The sequence below is a fragment of the Xenopus laevis genome, chromosome 1L (assembly GCF_017654675.1).
Source record: "Xenopus laevis strain J_2021 chromosome 1L, Xenopus_laevis_v10.1, whole genome shotgun sequence".
NCBI classification, from domain to species: Eukaryota; Metazoa; Chordata; class Amphibia; order Anura; family Pipidae; genus Xenopus; species Xenopus laevis.
The window spans coordinates 221016372-221040776 of record NC_054371.1 but is presented as its reverse complement, the minus strand read 5'-3'; the positions used below and the strand labels follow the sequence as shown (position 1 = coordinate 221040776).

Here is a 24405-nt window from a genome sequence, read left to right as displayed (position 1 = left end):
AACAAACAGTTGAGCACTTTGTTTGGTGGAATCGCTATTCTAGCATACTATTTAGTTTATTGACATTTATCCAGTGGAGTAAATACTGAGGAAGGAGACCCCGAGGCTGCAACGGGCCCGTGGGGTACAGGGGGCCGGCTGGGATCTGCTTCCTTAGTAGTTTTAGCAATGGGGCGGATTGTGGGCAAACTTGGAAATCAGGAAAACCATGTTAGGATTAGGCAAATAAGATTCCACAGCCTTTTGTTCATAGATATCTGTCTATTATTAGGATGGAAAGCCGTGCAAAACCTTAGGGAAATCATACTAGCAAAGTAATGTCCTGTCTGGGAGATCTTAGAGAGTGAATAAGGAAAGGGAGTTGTCAAGATTGTTCTTTATTATATTCTTGACAAGAGAGCTCATGAATACGATGAAGTCACTGCAGGGCTTGATCCCTAGTGTTTAATTTCTAGGAGGGAGCAATAAAGAGATGTAGGCGCTAGATAACTCCACCAATAATTCTAGTGGCTTTGGTTGCAGCATCCATTGCTGGGGGTTTGGCACATTATGTTGTATTTCTATTGATGTTCATTGCACTGATGCCATTTATTGTTCTCTCTCTCATGCCCAGCTATATCCGCTATAGATGTTGAGTGCACCACATGGACAAATGCCCATTTATTAAATAAAAAATATCACATAAGTTGACAACATACATTTAAAGGGGATTGGTTCTGTAATGGGACTGTGTTCCCCGTGTGGCTTGATGTTCTTGCTGATCACTAATCTTCATGTTAATATTTTATTTTTTTGCAATCAGCATTATCCTTCGCTATAGGTAGACTCATAGTCTGGAGCAGTGATCCCCAACCAGTAGCTCGTGAGCAACAAGTTGCTCCCCAACTCATTGGATGTTGCTCCCAGTGGCCTCAGAGCAGGTGCTTATATTTGAATTCCAGGCTTGTTACCAAGTTTTGGTTGTATAAAAACCAGGTGTCCTACCAAACAGAGGCTCCTGTAGTCTGCCAGTCCACATAGGGGCTACCAAATAGTCAATCACAATCCTTATTTGGCACCACCCTTGAACAATTCTCATGTTTTTGTTGCTCCCCAACTCTTTTTAAATCTGAATGTTGCTCACAGGTGGAAAAAGGTTCGGGACCCCTGGTCTGGAGGTTTGTGTGATTGTGTATTCCACCCTTGAAAAAGGCATTTTATTCCTGTGTGTGAGGTTCTAAATATGCTGTATTCTCTGCTCCTAACCAGTGCAAGGTGATTAATTTGTGAGTTATTGGGTTACTTATAAAAAGCTCTAGGGGAGGCTCAGCAGCACGAGATGGTGCATTTCTGTGCAACTAAAAGCTAAAAAACACCATGATTGGATGTCCACGTATGAATACTTAGCGGGTTATTTATCAAAGGTCGAATGTAAAACTGGCCATAGATGTTGAGATTTTTAAAAGATCAGATCCTCATCGTGACACCACGATTTTCTCGGAACGATCGTACGAATTTACCATCAACTAAAAAGTCCAATTTGCCAGGAAAACAAAGGGGAGCTGGCTGCTTGGCCCTGCAAACATAGATAGATTGCACTGGGACCGACAAAGATTTTTTGACCTGGCCGATCAATTTCCTGACAGATGTCGGCCGAAAAATCGTAAGATGTACGATCGTTCGAATCCCACTAACCGCACGATAATTTCGAAGGATTGGTCGGACTTCCCGTTCAGCAAGAAGAATCGTCGCGTCTATGGGGAGCTTTAGAGTTTTTATACCTCAAATGAACTCACAACTCGAATGGTTTCTAATCTAAAAAAAAACTTGAATGGAAAAAAAATCTAATCAGTGAGTCTGGGGTTAACGACCCAAAAAACCCTCTGAAAAAATTCAAATATCATGAAGGCTATTAACATCTTCAGATGGTTCAAGGGATCTCTGCCATTAACTCCTACATGACCTCGACAGGTTTTAGATGGTTTCTTTTTTTTTTTGGATTCGAGCTATTCAGGGTATAATAAATCTCAAAAAATTTGAGTTTTTTTAAACCGAAAAATAGATTTTTGACGAGTGAAAACCTCGATAATTCGAATTTTCATGGAGAACACAACTAGCACCTTAATAATCAGCCTTAATGAAGAGCATTTGAATCAGAGAACTAGGGGGTTGTTGGGGGTGTTACCATATTTCTAAATAAGCTTTAAAGAGAGCAAAAATATATGGTGGACAAAATAAGTGAACAGACACGTGAAGCAAATTGGGACTATGGCAATAATAGGTGATAAACCATTCTCTCTATACATTCCTTGCTTCCATTCTATTTCTTCCTGCTTTACCTGTATAATACATTCTGCACTTGGCACTAATTAGGGGTATGTGTTAAGGCTTGGGGCTGGAAATACCGAACATGTTTGTACAACCAAAATGACCTGTTAGTCTTGTAATGTCAACATATTTGCTGCTGTGGTCAATGTATGAATTATTCCCATAAAAAATTCAGTGCATTTAGTTCTCCTCACTGGACTGGGAAGGTTGTTCTTAAGTGTCTATGGATCTCATGACTCTAACGGGCACACTAGGTGGTATTATATTTGTTGGGAAGTTTGGCAGGAATTCTGTGCATCCTTTGTAATTTCAGCTCGCATTGATCTCTACAAATATCCCAAGATGATGCAAATAATTCCACTGACTCCTAGAAGGGGTTTCCATCCCCACTTGCTTCTACTTTGGGCATTCTCGTGGTCTATTCTCCGAATCCCTCTGAATTCCCATATCATGGATGCAAATAATTCCACTGACTCCATTGTTAACGTTGTTCAGAATCTAATGTGAACATTGATTTTTGACCAATATTTTGACTGCTTATGTTTTGTTAAACCATAAAAAATGTAAAGTCTATTATAAAGCCGAAGGACTTTACAGGGGTTATTTATCAAAGTCCGATTTTATCTCAACATTTTCTGCTACAAACTCCGATCAAATCCACTCGGGTTTTACATTACATTTTCCCGAAAATTTGCTTTGCAGGAAAAAATCTAGGGATGCACCGAATCCACGGATTCGGCCAGGATTCGGCCTTTTTAAGCGAAATCCGAATTTGCATATGTAAATTAGGGCTGGGAGGGAAATCACGTGACTTTTTGACACAAAACAAGGAAGTTAAAAATTCGGTGTTCGGTATTCGGCCGAATCTTTTGCAAAGGATTCAGGGGTTCGGCCGAATCGGTGCATCCCTAAAAAAAATCCGATTTTCACGATTTGTTTGGATTTTTCACTTGAAAACTCCGATTTCTTATGCTTTTTTTCCCCGAAAACTTCAGGGTATTGCACAAAACCCAGCATACATCAAAAAAACCATTGGGACTTCTCCCATTGACTTACAGTATATGCAAACTTGACAGGTCTGAGATGCCGGATTTTCTGATTCTGACTTTTCCATGCTCGGGGTTTAATAAATTACAAATTGATTTTTTAAAATTCCGATTAAAAAAAAAAAATCACGATTTTTTTGGGATTTTTTTCATTCAGAGTTTGGTAAATAACCCTCTACATGTTTAGGTAAAAAAAAGGTCATTTGCTGCCTCTGATTTAATAAACCCCATCAGTTTCACTATTCGAGTTTAGAGAATTGCATTCCTGCAGTGATACATTTGCTATGGGACCCCCTCATGGATCAAAACATGAAATGATCTGCAGGAGACATATGGTCCCTCTAAGACATGAGTCTTGGAGGGGTCCAGTGCATATCTACATACTGGTTTACAGAATGATTTCTCTTTTGCACATTCCTGTGCCAATTATATCACAAGCCCACATATCATTCATTAGTTTCATGGACCCACCCACTAGTCCATATTTCTCAGTGCTTCTGATTTCCTGATGGAGGACCCCAAAAAGTGTTTGGGCTTTCTAGAAATTGCCCAGGGTATTGGGCATATCGTGATGATGGATGGGGATGTTTAAGACAGTGATCTGCATTGACCCTTCTTAATTAAATCTAACCTGAAGTTGGGAACCATGTAAAGGTGATCATATATTCCTTGGCTCTGCAGTAGAAGGGGTTTCAATCCCCACTTGCTTCTACTTTGGGCATTCTCATGGTCTATTCTCCAAACCCCTCTGAATTCCCATAATGAATGAGAGTAAAGGTTGGCAAACAATGCAAAACATCTTTTGTTGGGAATGTTGGCCGAGTCAGAGACTTCTGTGTAGGAGGCAACACTGTTGTGGAGAACAGAAACTATTTTTACTATGAATCATTTCAGCTCTGGTGACTGGAGCCGGCTGAAAGAAGGGAAGGTAGGAAACAAAACTACATTTAACTCTTTGTAACAGGAGTAGGATAAGTGAGGGAGCAACCAGTAGAGGGTGGAAAGGAGAGATCAGGACAAGTATTAGTGCCTTGGAGTTATTATATGTCCTGGCTCTACTGGAATCCAACTGTCGGTTCATACATGGGCACATTATTTGGCCAGGAAAGGCACATTTTATCTTTTTTGGCCAAAATCTGCATTGGGGTTTCCAGTCCTGTCAATATGTGCACACACATGGAATGGAACGAAAGGGGGATTGGTGAGCATGAATTCAAAATTCAGGTGTGTAACAGAATTGCACATCTACAAGCTTTATCTAGGGTTTTAACTCAGATGGCCCACCATCAGTGGCAAAACTACCGGGGGTGTAGTGGGTGCAATTGCACCAGGGCTCGCACCCCGTTGGGTCCCGCCACAGCCTCAGGCATGTTTATATCAGTTGTGAACTCTATGTCTGGAGGTGGGTTGGAGGGCTCTGCTGTGTGTCTTGCACCCGGGTCCGGTCAGTTATAGCTACGTTACTGCCCACAATGTCATGTCATTTAAGTAGATACACCATTATGCACTATGTATGTGAAAGCAATCGTGTTCTACAGTGTATCTAGGAGATGTCAAATATTTCCATAATATCTTGTTTCTTCTATCACAATCCTAAAAATGTTGATAGTTCCAACTCATCCTAACCTTATAAACATATAGCCTATGAGCATATGTTATAAAGGATAAATAAAAACAAACAAATGTTACTGGTTGATCTGAATGGGCTTATTTCTTCATTAACCCGGTACATATGAGCTCTCCTCATCTGCTTTCTTCTACCTGCAATTTACGTTGAGGCCCAATCCCACTTATCTCCTGCTGAGTCCAATAACTCTGACTTAAAAGAAACGGAATTAGGAAAAATGGAAGTGGAGCAGTTTGAGCGGAACTGTCAGAAAGAATACAGAGACAAGATAAAAGCCTCTTAGAAATAATGAAATGAAAAGAAAGCATTATTGTTATGGTGGGACCTAGAGAACAATGAAAAGTGGAAGGTCAGAATTCTGAAGGACAAACTCTTATCTTCAAATAGAACAGTGGCTTAGGAATATCAGGCTGCGGCCGATATGTGAGACATTATACTAACTCAACATGACTTTAGAAAGCAGATGTTAAAACTGAGCTGGCTCTGTTCAGCAGTTATAGTGTGATAAATAAAGCATGCATTGTAACTTTTTTACCTATGGCCACTGGTGATCACTGTTTCAGCAGTCTGTGGATGAAGTTGACTCTGCCAAGCTATCATGGCTGCCTCCACTCATTTAAAAAAAAAAAATCAATTATTTTAATAAAGACTTCTTGAGTACAAAAAAACTCGCTGTAAACAGGAAATTAAAGGGGAACTCAAGTCCTATATTACCTTGGCTTCTGTTATGCACTAATCTGTTAATCAGTTTCAAGGGTTGATGAAGATTCCAACAGACAAAACATAATATACAGAGATCCCCATTGAAACACAGTTTTGGATTTCTCCTTCTATTTGTTTCAAATTCATAAAGTTGCATGGTGCACAAACACCCGATTTGTTAGAAAAGTGTGGCAATTTGAGAAATCCTTGCTCTGTGATCACTCCTAAATACAGCTGTCTCTTCTCTCTGCGATTGGAAGGGTTATTCCAGTTCTCATTTTTAATTGCAAGATGAGATATTAAACTCCAGCAAACCACCAGTGAACTCCTGCACCTGTTCAGCGTGGTTGCTTTGGAATCATCAATTTGGCAACACGCAGGTCATTTTAAATCACACAGTTGTGTTAAAAGTTAAAGGGGATCCGTCTTCCTAACAAATAATTCCAAATCCATTTCTATTTTGTTAATTGAGCAAAATAAGCTTAACTTCCACTATATAAAGTATTCAAACCTCATTTTCCTCAGTCTGGGAACTTCTAATCACAACAAGCAGGCAGGCGCCATTTTTTGGACACTATTATTAAAGGGATACGGTCATGGGAAAAAAATTTTTTTCAAAATGAATCAGTTAATAGTGCTGCTCCAGCAGAATTCTGCACTGAAATCCATTTCTCAAAAGAGCAAACAGATTTTTTTTATATTCAATTTTGAAATCTGACATGGGGCTAGTCATATTGTCAATTTCCCAGCTGCCCTAAGTCATGTGACTTGTGCTTTGATAAACTTCAATCACTCTTTACTGCTGTACTGCAAGTTAGAGTGATATCACCCCCCTCCATCCCCCCCCCCCCCAGCAGCCAAACAAAAGAACAATGGGACGGTAACCAGATAGCAGCTCTCTAACACAAGATGCCTGGTAGATCTAAGAACAGCACTCAATAGTAAAAACCCATGTCCCACTGAGACACATTCAGTTACATTGAGAAGGAAAAACAGCAGCCTGCCAGAAAGCATTTCTCTCCTAAAGTGCAGGCACAAGTCACATGACTGGGGGCAGCTGGGAAATTGACTAAATGTCTAGCCCCATGTCAGATTTCAAAATTGAATATAAAAAAAATCTGTTTGCTCTTTTGAGAAATGGATTTCAGTGCAGGATTCTGATGGAGCAGCACTATTAACAGATTCATTTTGAAAAAATGTTTTTTTCCCATGACAGTATCCCTTTAAGGCAAGATTTGTATCACCTCTGAATCTCGGGTATGCACCAGAATGGGGGACCTGGTGCCCATGCAAAATTATAGATGGTGAGAAGGGCATATAAAGAGGGCAATGACATCTACTGTCTACTGAATGGAAAGTGAAAGTAATTGACTGTCAGGCTTAGAGATGGGGCAGGCAATATATGATTGACAGCTCAGATTTTTAGATTCATTTATAAATAAAGAATTTGGGTTTCACATTTATTTTGAAACAACTTCTATTATACTGCTTTTTATGTGAATGACAGGTCCCCTTCAAGGAAATGTTTTTGTGGACAGCAGGCAAGGTGCTTCAGTCTACACACGTTGGTTTTTTTCCCCCCCACAAAGCAGCATTTTCCTTACTAATTTTATTCATTGCAAAGGCATCCACTGGTTTTTAAACTTTGTGCCTGTTTTTAAATCACCCACACATTGCGCTTGTGTCTATATGGTGTTGTGTGTCCTGCATTGGCACCTGTTGAGACATGACAAATGCATATTTAGCTGCTCATCATTCCAGCGAGGAACGCGTTGGGGCTGTAACAATTTCTAGAAAAACAAAGTGCAATCAACCGGATAAAGGGTTCAGGGATGGCACTTCTGCAGTGGTCATAAATTCAATAATGGGGTGTCAGTATCACTGATGGATTTGGGGAGCAATCTGGTTGAGATTGGTAGGACTGATTTAGTGCATGTATTCATCAGCGCATATTATAGGGGTATCTGCTGCTAACTGATCACTTGCCCATCTGTTTTCTGTATCCTCAATACGTCTAACCAGCCTGGTACCCACATGAATTTGCCTCCTTTCATATTATAAATGTATATGCTAAAATGAAAAAGGCTGGGGAAAGTACTTTTTGTTTAAACACTTTGGGAATGATGTTCCTTGATGGATAATCAAATGTCACATTTGATTTCAGCCAATCCTTCCAGAGACTGGGCCACTGTTTGTAGGGCGCTCTGTGCCGTGCCGCTGCTTATAGGTTTAAGCAAATTGATAGTGACAAAATGAGCAGATCTAAATATAGCCAACGATCCTCGGAAATGCATTATCCTCATCCCTGAGATATATTGAATATATAGATCAGCAGTAACAGGGTGCTATGGTTCCATTAAAGGGGAACTCCGGCTTCCAAACCAAAATTTGATAAAGATCCCCACATAACCCAGAAACCCCTAATATACGCATCACAGTGACCTGTTTCTTCAAAAAGTATGAATAAATGCGATTTTCTATGATGAAATCCAGCTGTTTAACAGTTCTTCTCTTTCTGCATCATTTGAAATCCTGGCAGGGAAGGAGAGACTTAAACACTGATGTTACAAATTGTAACAACTTCCCCACAGCTTACAGACAACATGCAGGAACTACATAACCCACAATGCATTGCACTGGAATGTTCTGTTCCTTATTGATATCACGTGTGCAGGGAATTGTGGGGTTTGGAGGATGCAGGCTGAGGACAGATGGCTGTAGATACAAAGTAACAGTAGTCAGACAGCTCATCAAAGTAGTCAGACAGCTCAGCAGGAGAACAGGGGGCTAGGCTTAAAGAACTGTCAGAAACCATTAAAAATCATGAAAAGTCTACATCATTTTTAATTGATGTATATTGCAAAGTTGCTTGAAATGATGTTTACTTTTCAAATACCTTAAAATGTTTTTGTGGAGTTCCCCTTTAATAACTGCGCAGAATGGCTTTGTGCTAAAGCAGCACCCATAGAACTGGGTGAATAAGCATTTGAGTTTTTTTCCACCTTATGTTTATCAAAGATAAAGTGTTGCTGCCCCCGTGTCTTTCTCTGATCACTTTGCATCCTCCAGCCAACCGCCAGCAAGTTATTTATTAAATCCTGCAGAAATGCAGTCAATAATAGTGCAGGCGGCGCAGCATTGATTCATGGGAGATTTATTACATTTGGGTCGACGTGGGCAGAGTCAAAACATAATTCAGACGGGAACCCAAATGTTGCATTTTGCCTTTCATGCACTGCTGGTTCTGACTTCTAAAACAATGTAGCAGAAGCCAGCTCTCCTTCAACCAGCAGTTCTGTTTCTGCCACGAGGTAGGGTGACAACCTTGTGCCCATGAGAGACTGCAGCATTAGGCACAATTTGGGGTTTACAACCCTTTTCACAATCAATCATAACAAATTACAATAACAAGAAAATGCACAGTTTGCCTTAGGGAGGTGCTGCTATTTCATATTATTTTAACCTTTAATTTTATAATGCCTTGCCTCCATACAAGTCAGGCATTTATTGTGTACTCTGTAGTTGGCATCATTCCCTTCCCTAGTCCAGTTGCATTCTAATATCAACACTCAACCTATAAGTTTTGCTTATTTTTAACATTTTATCATAAATTCACATTTTGTTTTTTTATTTATTTTTGTTTTATAAATTCCTTGTGCAAAAACTGAGATCATTTAGTACCTAGCCACTAAACATGAAATCAAATCTTGCTGGTAGCCACAAGAGTCGATCTCAATGGATTTGGCAAGGATTGTTTATCTCCTTGGTCTTTGTATTCTGTGAAGGAGAAGCATATGAAACCTAGTCATTTTATAAAACAGATATGGGACCCGTTATCCAGAATGCTGGGGACCTGGGGTTTCCGGATAATGGATCTTTCCATAATTTGGATCTTCATACCTTAAGTCTACTAGAAAATCATGTAAACATTAAATAAACCCAATAGGCTGGTTTTGCTTCCAATAAGGATTAATTATATCTTAGTTGGGATCAAGTACAAGCTACTGTTTTATTATTACAGAGAAAAAGGAAATCATTTTTAAAAATTTGGATAATTTGGATAAAATGGAGTCTATGGGAGACGGACATTCCGTATTTTGGAGCTTTCTGGATAACTGGTCTCCGGATAATCATAATGGGATAAAAAAGCATAACAAAAGTTGTGATATCAATCTCTGAAGTACAAGAGTTGGGAAGTAAAATAAAAAATGTTCCTATAGTATCACAAACTACCGTCAAATAAAACTCACAAGAAATCGGATGCCATTTTGAATCCTAAGAAATAACTTAATTCAAAAGAGGAAAACTGCAACATGCCACTGATGTGTTACCTGTGTAAGATTGCACCCATGTTAGTCTTTATGTTTATTGCGAGAACATTTCTGGGATGTTTCCTATGGGCCCCAACCCCCATAAACAAGCATGGAATTCAGTTCTGTTACTAGTTGCTTACACAATGGTCATGTAAATATCCCCTGGGATTTGCAGATTTGCTTTTTAAATCTGTTTATTGATTCTCTAATTGATGTATGTGGCAATTAGAGTGGGCTTTGTTATTACAAATACTGTATCAAAGTGTCACCTTTGCACTCCAGTTTTAACCACTATCAGACTGATTGACATTGAGTTGCTTCTGCTATCAGTCACACCTAAATCATTCAGCCTGCCTGGCTTTGCTACTCTTTGGGTAACTACATGCATTTCATTTAGAGCCTCCCCAACAATCTGCGCCAGTGGGTAGGAATGTGTGTTTTAAAGGTGCCAAAACATGAACAGATAATCACCGTGGATTCTGTATTCTTGACCAAAATGGAACCCATCAGTCTGTGTATGGGATTAACATTCCAACCAACATCTTATTGGGATATTCAGCAAAATCTGTAATGTCAGGGCCCATGTGTGCTAGTGATGTGCAGGTCAGGAAAACCCCGCACCCGACCTAACCAGCAAAATGTTGCAGTTGTAGAACCTGCATCCAACCCATACCCATGTCTGTATTCAACTTCTGTTTGCACCTCTTGTTCCAAAACATAGAATCTTTGGGAACAGAGGAGGGGTGTACTTTCCCAGCCTTTCCCGCTCCCAACTCTAACTTGCAATGGTTGGCAAGACATCAACCTGCACTCGCCAAACCGTTGTTCAACCCGCAGACGGCACTGGTAAGGCCAAGTCCACCTTGGATGGACCATTTGCCCCCATGCTCCCCCTTGGCTCACTTCTGCTTATCCAACCACTGCCCCCCCCACCTTCCGCCCTCATTCGTGTATGCGCACTCCTCCGTATTTTGAGACCGAGTGCACCCAATCCTACAATATTGCTAAAAAAAATAAATGTGAAGCACCTGGGCTGCATGCCACCCCTTAATTTGTGCAGCCCTAGGCCCGGGCCTTTGTAGCAAATCTGGGCCTGTCAACCCATGAGTCACATCAGGTTTCTGTGCTATTCATGCTCTAATGCAGTGATCCCCAACCAGTAGCTCATGAGTAACATGTTACTCACTAACCCCTTGGAATTTGCTCCCAGTGGCCTCAAAGCAGCTGCTTATTTTTGAATTCCAGGCTTGGAGGCAAGTTTTGGTTGTATAAAAACCAGATCTACTGTCAAACAGAGTCTCCTGTAGGCTGTCAGTCCACATAGGGGCTACCAAATAGCCAATTTTTGCATGATTATGTTGCGCTACAACTTTTTCTACATTTAAATGTGACTCACAGGTAAAAAAACACACACATTGGGGACACCTGTTGTTCTGCATTTCACAGGCACCCAAATGATCTCGTTGTTGCCCCAGGTACCAGTCTTCATCTGACCAAGCATGTGGGTGGCTAGAGCAGGCAGAAATATATTGACATTTTGGCTGAATCCCAATAGGGATTCAACAAAATAATGAACTGAAAGCTTAATTCTGCACAAGCCTACTGAGCAACGTGACTGTACAAACACAATGCATTGTGCAAACGGAACCCTACTGTGCCCAATTCTTTCCCTAGAATTCCAGTGTGACGGTGGATAACTCTGTAAGCCGCATCCACAGAAACTCCAGCCACGTTTGGTCAGGCGTCCATTTGTGCACGTTGCACTTGTGATCGTAAATTAATCTGCAGCCTCCTAGTTTGCTCAAGGCGCTTATGTTTTTATGACGAGATAATGACAGGGAAACAGAGTCTTCTTTGGAAATTGCAGATTCATGTGAAATTGTTTTCGCTCTTCTGTTAATGGCATTTTGAGGATGTTTGCAAACTAATTCAACGTGTTCCACACCCTTCCATGTGGATTCCTAACTGACCTGTTTGGTAACATTTTGGTACCATATATATATATATATATATATATATAATATATATATATATATATATATATATATATATATATATATATATATATATATATATATATATATATATATATATATATATAATATATATATATATACACAGATATGAATAAATATATACATCTATGTGTGTATATACAATATAATATATGTGATTTAATCATTCAGATATTTTGTCAATAAGGGAATGCTATGTTGATTTTTAAGGTGATCAATTAAAGCCGTAAATACCTGACATTTCTCCCTTGCTGTGGTTACACGTTATCAGGTCATGCACTGTTGGAGCTGCTGTGGTGCAACTCGCCAGACTAGACTTGTCAAGGTAAAGAATTCCAGTAGAACAGAGAATACCTCAACAAGGCAATCGCATAATTGTATAATCGTGCAAGTATCTTTATTTATATAGCGCCACTTGGATACGCAGCGATGTATCTCAAGCAATAGATAAATAGCAAAGACCGCAAACAATACAAGAACATAAACTGCTATACAACTGATTTAATATAAATTACATATATCTATAGAGCAGTGGTCCCCAACCAGTAGCATGTTGCTCTTAGTGGCCTCAAAGCAGGAGCTTATTTTTGAATTTCAGGCTTGGAGGCAAGTTTTGGTTGTAAAAAACCAGGTGTACTGCCAAACAGAGACTCCTGTAGGCTGCGAGTCCTCATAGAGGCTACCAAACAGCCAATCACAGCCCTTATTTGACATCCCCATGGACTTTTTTCATGCTTGTGTTGCACCCCAACTTTTTTTTACATTTAAATGTGGCTCACGAGTAAAAAAAGGTTGGGGACCCCTGCTATAGAGTATAGATACAGTATGTGTATTTATGCAGGTGAGCTTATACTTTTTTTATTACAATGTAGAAAGGAATTGCCTAGGCTTGTCACACACCAATAATATTGTGTTGTCCACTTGCCTTATCTTATGTCACCTCCACTCCAAGATTCTGTAGTCACAGCCTTTCTTCCATACATCTCTGTTCTCTCTTCCAGTAGTAACTAGTGATGGGCGAATACATTCGGCAGACACCAATTTGCGGCAAATTTCCATGTTTCACTGCAAGCGAACTAATGCGAAACTGCGTTCCGCAAAATATTTCAGCGAAGCGAAATGGCACAGATTCGCCCATCACTAGTAGTAACCAATATATCCACGCCCTCGCCCTCCTACTCAATCGAAAACCTGATGGAAATTGGTGGTTACTAGGGATGCACCGAATCCAGGATTTGGCTCAGGATTCAGCCTTTTTCAGCAGGATTCGGATTTGGCCAAATCCTTGTGCCTGGCCAATCCGAATCCTAATTTGTGTATGTAAATTAGGGGTGGGAAGGTAAATCACATGACTTTTCATCACAAAGCAAGGACGTAGAAAAATGTTTTTCCACTTTTTCCTTTCCCACCCTTAATTTGCATAGGCAAATTAGGATTTGGATTCAGTTGTGTATTCGGCCATATCCTTCATGAAGAATTCGGGTGTTTGGTCAAATCCCAAATAATGAATTCGGTGCATCCATAGTAATTACCTTACCAATTGCTGCATTGAAAAATGTATATTAAAATATACACTTAACCCCATCCCTCATACTGTTAGATTATGCACATAAGAGTTCGTGATGGAACTGGTCTTGGGCTCAGTAACTAATATTTTTTTTTTTTTTTGACATTTCTTGGTTCTAAAATATCTAAAGACACACAACTAATCTGTGATTACCAATATATTTATAAAGGATACAATATATTTGCTATTAATTATATACTTACAAACTTTGCTTTGTGATGTCACATGACCTATTGAAAATTTTACACTTTAGAAATCAACTCAGAGTTCCCTGTATAACTCAGCCTGTAGCCTTGTGCCTTTATTTGGTCACAGAACAACCCCTCAGTGACTTCTAATATCCTTATCATTTACAGTAGGGGGTACATTATCCCTTATAATACATGAGTGATACTCAGAGTTCCCTGTATAACTCAGCCTGCAGCCTTGTGCCTTTATATGGTCACAGAACAACCCCTCAGTGACTTCTAATATCCTTATCATTTACAGTAGGGGGTACATTATCCCTTATAATACATGAGTGATACTCAGAGTTCCCTGTATAACTCAGCCTGCAGCCTTGTGCCTTTATATGGTCACAGAACAACCCCTCAGTGACTTCTAATATCCTTATCATTTACAGTAGGGGGTAAATTACCCCTTATAATACATGAGTGATACTCAGAGTTCCCTGTATAACTCAGCCTGCAGCCTTGTGCCTTTATATGGTCACAGAACAACCCCTCATTGACTTCTAATATCCTTATCATTTACAGTTGGGGGTACATTATCCCTTATAATACATTTATACCCATGACCATTATGAAGCCCCCTAGAATGTTGTGGCTGGCTTGTTGGATACAGTGGGGTGGGTGCACAGTGTCTGAGTCAGAGCAGAATTGTGTATTTTGTTGTAGATGTGGTTTGTGAGTCACAAGAATGATTTGCCTGAGGTGAGTCTCATATTCGTGTTAGTGATATCCAGGCACGCCTCCCTCCCCATGTAAAGCTTTGCAGGGAGAAGCCCCAGTCGCACACTGTGTGTTTAGCCATAGGGGTGGTGCCCAACCCCTCGCACACACTCACACACACTCACAAATACACACTCACACACTACTTCAAACTGGTCAGCCAAGTGCTGTCGGGAGATTGTGAATTCCAAGGGCTGAAAACTGTAAGTGCCTCTAATTCTCTTATTCTTCTTTGGATTTAAAAACAGAAACTGGACTTTTCTCTTTCCTTGTTGGAATGTGTAGGTGAGCAGTCATGTGACGTCTGTGCCCACGTTATGGGCATTTAAACAGCTGAGAGTGTCGGCGTGTTTCGCACTCAATATCGGTCATATAGGGCTGAATGTGACACCCCTCTGAAACGAACCGCTGATCTCTTCTCACTGGTTACAAATAATTGCTTGAACTATTATTATTATGTATTATACGGTGCCAACATGTTCAGCAGCGCTGTACAATACATATGATCACTGACTGATACAGGAGAGGGGTAAAAGCTTGCAATCTAAAGTGAGTCGGCAATAGGTGCCGCCGGGTCTCTGCAGAACAGCTGTTGAGGAGTTGACACCTGATGAATAAGACGTATTTGCAAAAGGTGAGCAAAGTGAGTTAGGAAACGAGCAGATGTTTGTGTAATTAATTAATTGGGTTTCTCATATCTGCATCTGACTGTGTTTCAACCTCACATTTTAATGCCAAGACTCTTGTATTCTTCATTGTCATGATTTCTATCTGCACGTCATTGTTTATTTGTGCCAAATCTTCTTTTTTTCTTAACATAAAGCCACAATTGTGATTTGTTTACCTGCTGGAATTGTAAAGAAAAGGAATATTGTGTGTTTTGTGCTGCTGCAAAACGTGACTATAATTGGGGCTGTAATATGGGATATTGTAGTGATATTGGTGTAAAGGATTTACTTTTCTTTGCTTGTGCCCTGCAGTGTATTGTCTAAGACTTGCCAACATTTCTTGTCTTGCTTTTTGGCAAGAGTTATAGATGTGTGTGTGCATATATGTGTGTGAATATATAAATATATATATATATATATATATATATATATATATATATATATATATATATATATATATATATATATAAAGCAAAAAGAACCGCACTCACAGGATTTTAGAAGGTGCAAAATCAAAAAATGATATTTATTTCAACGTTTCGGCTAATCACTTAAGCCGTCATCAGGGAATATCATTTTTGATTTTGCACCTTCTAAAATCCTGTGAGTGCGGTTCTTTTTGCTTTATCTATGATTTACTGTAACAGCACCTAGGCAGAAACGTTTATGTGTGCACCAGAGTTTGGACTTTATATACAGTATATAATATTATATATATATATATATATATATAATATATATATATATATATATATATATATATATATATATATATATATATATATATATATATATAAGTTAGTGACATAGTACCACACTCACCGGCAATACTTGTGAAAAATCAAGATTTATTGAAAAAAATCCCACCTAATCAATGCATCCGGTCAATAAATCATGAATACGGTACTATGTCACTTTATCACTTTATTAACCTTATTTACCTTATTGGAAGCAAAACCAGCCTATTGGGTTTTGCGCAATATGTTTTTGCCACGACAGCCGGAAAAAGGGAGGTCGGTGCAGGAAAAAGTCTCTGGATCTGGGCCGGCAGGGCCCACAAGAGGCCGGGCCCACCCAGGGGCGCGCCGCCAATGCCGGAGAGGTTTCCGGGGGTGGCAAAAAGCCGCTCCTGGTACCTTTTAAGAGACGAATTTCTGTTTTTTAACCTGGAAATTCGGCTTTACTAATGCGATAGAGCGCTATTCGGATTAGTGTTCCTGCCTCCCCTCCCGACTGGTAAATTGGCGAGGGGGGGGCGGCCGCCTCAGGCGCCCCTTAGGTAAGAATTGGCGCTGGGCCCACCGGGTTTTATCCCAGTGTCCCGTCGGCCCAGTCCGACCCTGACTGGCCCCATACCTGTTGTACTGTTTAGTCTAATACAGCGGAGTGTTTATTCGTTTATACAGCACAATATATTCTGCATCACTTCAGAGGTTATACGCCATTCCTATAAGTCCCTGTCCCAGTGGAGCTTACAGTCTAATGTCACTATCACATTCACACACACACTATGGTTAACTGAACCAATTAGCCTGCTTGTATGTTTGCAGGGTGTGAAAGGAAGCCAGAACGACATCCAGAAAAATTAATTGCTCCATAATGCCCTAATGTTTTAGAAATTCACAGCACAGTACCTAGGCCACTGTCATCTTGATTGCTTTGACAGCCGCAATTTCTAGTAGTTAAGCAAGTAATGCCAAATCACCCTCTCTTCTCTTTTATGGCCATTCTGGTCATTGTTACTTTATTAAATCATATAGGGATAATATACCCCCTACTGTTTATTGTAAGGATATTTAAAGGGGTTCTGTGACTGTATAAAGGCACAAAGCTGCAGGCTGAGTTATACAGGGAACTCTGAGTATCACTCATGTATTATAAGGGATAATGTACCCCTACTGTAAATGATAAGGATATTAGAAGTCACTGAGGGGTTCTGTGGCCATATAAAGGCACAAGGCTGCAGGCTGAGTTATACAGGGAACTCTGAGTATCACTCATGTATTATAAGGGATAATGTACCCCCTACTGTAAATGGTAAGGATATTAGAAGTCACTGAGGGATTGTTCTATGACCATATAAAGGCACAAGGCTGCAGGCTGAGTTATACAGGTCATGGATCAAAAAAGGAAGCTTCTAATATTGTACAACAGGGCGTTAGGAGTCAATGAGTCATTTCATCAATAACCACTGATTATAGATGCTGAAATCACTTAGCGTTTTGTTTGAGGCTGAGTTTTATTGGATATTAATAGCTCTTGTGTATTATAAATATATAATTATGTAGGGATGTGGTAGCTATCCATCCCTATATATTATATATATCCTAATAACAATAATCAGTAGAACCTACCATGGAGGATACTTTTTTTTCCTGAAGTAGTACATCTGTATTGCTGATCTTGTAGTATGGGTAGCCAGGGATTGTTTCATTGACCACTTATATAAGATGCCACCACCCTTCGAGGTGAACAGAAGATTTCTTGTTTTCCCTGAGACGAACTAGACAAGTGCTAGACATCTTTATACATGTAGCTGGCTGAAAATTGGTCATATCTTATATACGTGGGCAGGATATTATTAATACTGTGGGAGGGTCACATCTGGCTTTTGAAGCTCCAGTTGGAGGTCCCTGTAATCCTTCATCTATTTATACTTGTTACATGGGGATCTAAAGTACATTCCAAGGCTGTAGCATCTGTGCAGTATCCTTCCAGCTGTGTTTAAGCCCTGCCATCATGTTCTCTAGTAATTGGGGTTTTGCCAGTCCTTGGGTTTGTAGTTCAAGTGCAGCTGGAGGAGCACAATGTGGACAGTACTGTATGTATCTGGTGTCCAGGTCTGTGCACTTTAATTGAGCAACAGAATATTTCACTCTCAGCCAATATGTTCCTAATGCTGAGGTTCTAGCATATCTGTAGTGCCGCTGAAACCATTCTGATGCCAGTGCTAGACCAGTGCAAGACCAGTGCTAGACCAGTGCTAGACTTCTCCATCCTCATATTACTGACTATTTCTGGCACGCTAGGATGCCACTCATTCCTTTCTAGAAGAGTGAAACTGTCTGGCACCCGTCCATGCGCCTAATCACTTGGAATAAGAGGCAATGTCCTAATTTTCCACTTGTTCATACGTCTTAATTGTCTGTCTGGTTACGGGCGGGGAGTGTGTAATTGCAGAAATTATCAGCATCGATGTCCAATCCTGCCGAGTTCCAATGAGCTAGAAGTAATTCCTCAGCAATGTTTGCTTAATGCTGCTGTGTAAATGCCATTTATATTCTCATGAAAGAACTCTCTATATTTTCTATAATGTTGTGACATTTCTACGGCATGTCAACTACTGTGATGGGACCCTCCACTGCTAGAGTTGTAGGGTTTTTTCCTTTTTAGTCATTCACTCTGGAACCTACTATAGATCTGCTAATGGAGATGTACCAAGCGTTTGGCCCAATACTAAGCAGGTTGATCATATTAAATTGGGAGTGGTGCCACTACAACTTCATTTCCAAGGTCCGATTTCTGTGGCCATACAATATATATAGCCTCCTTGATAGAAGATACAGCTGCTAAGTCTAGGCCTTCCTATCTGCTAACTATCTAGATCGGGGATTATCGACCTATGGGTTGGGACCCAGAAATAGACCCTATATTGTTTAGGTGGGACTCCATGATCCACATAAAAATTTAATTTTTCCTCTGCTGCACAAAATAGCCATTTACTGAGGTATATACACCAATTTTTTGGATAGTAAAACTAGTTCAACAACTAAATTTGGGTCATATGAAAAAAAAAGGTTAAAGGGGTCATTCAACTTTTTATTCTGAGACAATTTGCAATTGGTTTTTATTATTTGTGGGTTTTTTTTTGAGTTATTTAGCTTTTTATTTAGCAGTTCTCCAGTTTGCAATTTCTGGTTGCTAGGGTCCAAATAACCCTAGTTACAATGCATTGATTTGAAGAAGAGACTGGAACATGAATAGGAGAAGATATGATTAGAAAGACGAGTAATAAAAAGTAACAATACATGTGGAGCCTTACAGAGCATTTGTTTTTTTAGATGGGGTCAGTGGCCCCCATTTGAAAGCTGGAAAGAGTCAAGAAGAAGGCAAATAATTGAAAAAAAAAAAACTAAGAAAAAGCGAAGGACAGTGGAAATGTTTCTTAGAAGTAGCCATTCTATAACATACTAAGTTAACTTAAAGATGAACCATCCCTTTGAGATACGGTGACCTTGATTCATGATACTCCAGATGACACACTATTATTTACCTGAGCAGCATTTTTCTTCTACAATAAAAAATAGAATAAGGATATTTTCCTCATCTTAAATAACACTATACTTAAGGTATCAGAGGCACCTAGGGCACAATCCATTTGAAAAAAATGGGGCTCAGTATCAGAAAATGTTTATTGCCCAATCCAATGGTCTATCCATCATGGCTCCTCGTCTCTCCTCTACCATCCCATGTAAGTTGGCCTATGTCTGCCACTAACTTTTCCATCAGGTTAGAGTCCTGCTCTGAACCAATTTGTTCAACCCAAACCCGACCGGCAACCCGGCCACCCGGCCCGTAACCTGCATACTTACCCGCTTGGGCCCGCTACCCAACCTGCAAGTACCTTATCCGCAATCCGACCTGCTGACCATCCAGAAATGGGAAGTGCTGTCATTGTAAACCGGAAGTGACATCATTAGAAGTAGGTGTGGTCAGAAAAAAAATAGTAAATCAGGAAGTGCTGTCATTGTAAACTGGAAGTGACATCATTAGAAGTAGGCGTGGTCAGAAAAAAAGGAGTAAAACAGGGAGTGCTATCATTGTAAACCGGAAGGGACATCATTATAAGTAGGCATGGTCAGAAAAAGTAAAACTCGCTATTGAGAAGACACCCGACCCGCAAACCCAGAGAACCACCGACCCGCGTCTATACCCGCTCCCGAAACTTCTACGTGCAACCCGCAGGGTACCGCGGGTTTTTGCGCGTACATGACAAGCTGCAGGACTCTAACTTAGGTTACTGGTTTTGTAGTACCCAGCAGGGGTGCAGAGACTGCCATCTTATACTGTAACTAGGGTGCCAGTGTTTTCCGTGGTCCAGATCTAGAACATCAATCAATATGAATCTGAATTTCTTTTCCCTGGTGCAACAAATTGTTTCAACATGGAAAAGAAATGACTAAAAAGCAAACTCACAATTTTTTTGTTACTGCATGCCATAAGTAAAAAATATTGGACCATGATAAGGTGTACACATAACATAAAAAAAAGGCATTCAGTCACAACCGTATGATCAGATTTGGGAAAATCACTTTGTAGGTATCTCCGAAACTGCAGTTCTTGCGCTCAGTTCTAACGACATAAATAATAGGCAATGTTTTAACTTTTAATCAATGTCTGATTATCTGAATTCATTCTTCTCACTGTCCTGGGGCATAAAGGCACATGATCTCCTCAAGACTCCATTTAAATAGATGTTTTTAAGTTGATATTTATCATGCGTAACACAGTGTTTGTATCTATACATATTTGCGTTTTTAGAGCTACAACACACTGCATAGCTTTCGTATATCATCCAACTGAGGACAATGACCCCCACTGTAGGCTGAAGAAGACCCATGATGTTGTTTTTATTTATAGGACTTTATTGATACAGTGCCAGTGTGTTTGTATAGAATACGTAGAGATTAGTCTCCATTCATTTGTCACTGCCCCAGTGGAGCTAACAATCGTCACATGCATTATGGTTCATTTTTCCAGGACCCAATTAACCTGCCTGTATGGTTTTTGGGCTTATGCATTTCATGAATCCTTGAAGTGCTCCCATAACCCCCCTTTTTGTGTGTTTATATTTCTGGAATTCTTGTAGGAACCTCATGCGGGTTTCGGGAAAACATACAGTCGTATGAAAAAGTTTGGGAACCCCTGTCAATTCTTTGGAGTTTTGTTTATCATTGGCTGAGCTTTCAAAGTAGCAACTTCCTTTTAATATATAACAAATCTTATGTAAACAGTAGTATTTCAGCAGTGACATAAAGTTTATTGGATTAACAGAAGATATTCAATATGCATCATAACAAAATTAGACAGGTGCATAAAATTGGGCACCCAACAGAGATATTACATCAATACTTACTGTAGTTGAGCTCCTTTTGCAAATGTAACAGCCTCTAGGCGCCTCCTATAGCCTTTGGAGGTGATCTTTGGGTTGTCTGTAACCATTCTCACAATCCTCCACATATGCCGCTCTTGTATTTTTCTTGGCCTGCCAGACCTGGGTTTTACAGCAACTGTGCCTGTGGCCTTCCATTTCCTGATTACATTCCTTACAATTGAAACTGACAGTTAAAACCTCTGAGAAGCTTTTTGTAGCCTTCCCCTAAACCATGATACTGATCAATCTCTGTTTTCAGATCTTTTGAGAGTTGCTTTGAGGATCCCATGCTGTCACTCTTCAGAGGAGAGTCAAACACAAGCACAACTTGCAATTGGCCACCTTAAATACCTTTTCTCATGATTGGACACACCTGCCTATGAAATTTGAGGCTTAATGAGCTAATCCAACCAATTTGGTGTTGCCAGTAATCAGTATTGGGCAGTTACATGCATTCAAATTAGCAAAATTACAAGTGCCAGTTTTTCGCATTTGATTTAATTTCATACAACTGAGTCCTGCTTCACTAATAACCTTTGTTCAGAAAACCCCCCAGTACTCGGATGTTCCTGGGAAATGAAAAACATACCACTGTTATCTTTTTTGTTGAAAGTTGAATAAATTATTATACAGGCTGAGAGGGGTTCCCAAACTTTTTCATATGACTGTACACACTCCCTGCAGACAGGCAATGAAATGATTAACATAAAAACCCACTTTGGTCCGCTACCGACTCGGACCCACAACCCACTGACCACCATCAAACAGGAAGTGGTCTTGGTGCAAACCGGAAGTGAAATCATCAAAAGTGGGCGGGAGCAGAAACAAGTTTTGTACAATTTTAAAAGGACTAAAATATAGACAATATAACATAAGATAAGTAATTTAGATGAGACCCACGACCCGACCCACAGACTCGCGAACCGCATCTATATCCGCACCTGAAAAACCTACCCTCATTCCGCAGGGTACTTGCTTTTTTTGCTGCAGGACTCACCTTACCATATGGCAAAAACACCCCACAAGGAAAGCAGATATAATGCAATATGCCAAATCAACACACAAATAAGTACTTATTCAGATATCTTCATGTAGAAATGAAATACCTCCATGGATTTACTGGTTATGGTTACCAACAAGAGGGTTGGTCTTTAGAAGCAGTAGGAAGATGAATTCCTATATATAGAGAAAAAATGGAGGCTCATTATGCTACGTATATACGCAAGTCTCTGGGCTGGAAATCTATTGGAAGCTCACAGAAGAGGCTGTAGGAATTGATGAGGATAGGGGCAAGGAGTGCGGAATTATACTGAGCAGGGGAGTTCTTTGGGATGCATTAAAGTGAAGAATACGTATATGAATAAATGTTTTGTTAGAATTATTGTTGTCTGTATAGAGTAGGCCTCTCTAAACAGAAAAAACCCAAGCATATATAATGGAGAGAGGAAAAAAAGATGTTGAGGACAATGAAAAAGGATGAATTTCAAGTGCGGACATTGTGTAAAGAAGAAGGATGCTTTCAGGGTGGATAAGAAGAGTAAGCCCCACCCCAGATCCCGCCCACTCCACACCATAGTTAAAAGACTACACAGACATCGGTGCTAAAAAAGGTAACCTCCCCCACACACACAAGTTATAAAATGCTATTTATGATCAAGGCCCCTTATAAGTAAAAAAAACCTGTAGCACCAGGGCCCCCTGTAAAAGTTTTTTTTAAAAACATTGGTGGTCAGGACCCCTCTATAAGTCAAAAAAAAATATTGGTTACAACAGGTGATTCTATTTGAATTTTTGACTTAAAGGCAAGCTTTAGTTGCATAAAAACCTGGCTGTAGGCTGCCAGTCCACATAGAGACTACCGAATAGCCAATCACAGCTCATATTTGGCACTCTCCAACCTTTTTTACATTTGAAAGTGGCTCAAAGTTAAAAAACAAATGTGTATGGCCACCTTAAGCAATCAAGGCATTCATCGGTGCATCATGGGACACCAGGAAATTAAAGGAGAAATAAACCCTAAAGTTAAAAAAACCCATACCCCCCTAATTGGCCCCATCCTTCCTCCTCACCCCCAGCCTAGCTGCTACCCCCAAGCCAATGCCCCTAAGTCTTTTCTTACGTCTCCATGTAGATCCTGCGGATTTCACAGGTGCCATCTTCAGTCTACTTCGGTAAGCTTCGGAATGAGACCGGCACTTCTGCAATTTTCATGAGTTTCGGCGCATGGACAGTTGTCGCGAGTCAGACAATTGCTCCAACTGCAAATGCGCCGATACGCCGGTCTCATTCCAAGATTTCCAAAGGGCAAAAGAAGAAGATGGCTGCTGTGAACTCCACTGGACAGAATCTGCACGGAGGGTTAAGTGAAGACTTAGGGGCATTTGCCTGAGGTAGCAGCTAGGCTGGGGGGAGGAGGGAAGGGGGTCTATGTAGGTTAGGGGGGAAGGGGTTTTCAACTTTAGGGTTTAGTTCTCCTTTAAGAGGGCCATAAGGAGTTGCCACAGGGAATCGAATCAGTGTTCTATATCAAGGACTAATCATGTTGGGACATAACAAGGCACTACTGTTCCTGGTCCTGATTTCACTTGACTTCCCCTGAAATTAACTTGCACCATATCAGAAAAGAGAACATTTGAAAACTTAGAGGCTTTGCTAAAAGTGAGCCTTCCTGTGTTTGGACACATGAATGAATATAAGCCTGAGTGTATAAACATTCATTTTGACTCAAGCTTTGGGATTATGTTGGTGTTTGGTAAGCCAACAAGTTGTAAGCAGAAATCCTTTTCTAGTAGGAATATTCAAGCACTGAGACAAGGCTGCTGAGTTGTATGTACTGAGAAAAGCTATTATTTAGACTTTGTCTTCTTGTTATCCTCAGTGTCCAATATATTTGTGCCTTTAATCGAACCAACTGTTGGGCATTCCATTCATAAGTACCTGACACATTCCATGAGATATGAGAAACATACAACAGCTCAGCTCATTAGTGTTTAAACCCTCGGAAAACCTTCTAGAAGGTATCGGTATTTCTGTAATATAATATCCAAGTGAAATGT

General features: G+C 40.1%; 1 protein-coding gene across 5 annotated transcripts in view; it reads left to right on the top strand.

Annotated features, from left to right (window-relative positions):
* rab27b.L (RAB27B, member RAS oncogene family L homeolog) overlaps positions 1-24405 on the top strand; it is a 135323-nt gene that overhangs the window by 84393 nt on the left and 26525 nt on the right. Inside the window, exon 1 of one of the 5 annotated variants that reach the window (XM_018243760.2) lies at positions 14618-14730. The gene's annotated coding sequence lies outside the window, so the exon portion shown is untranslated. 5 annotated transcript variants of the gene reach the window in all.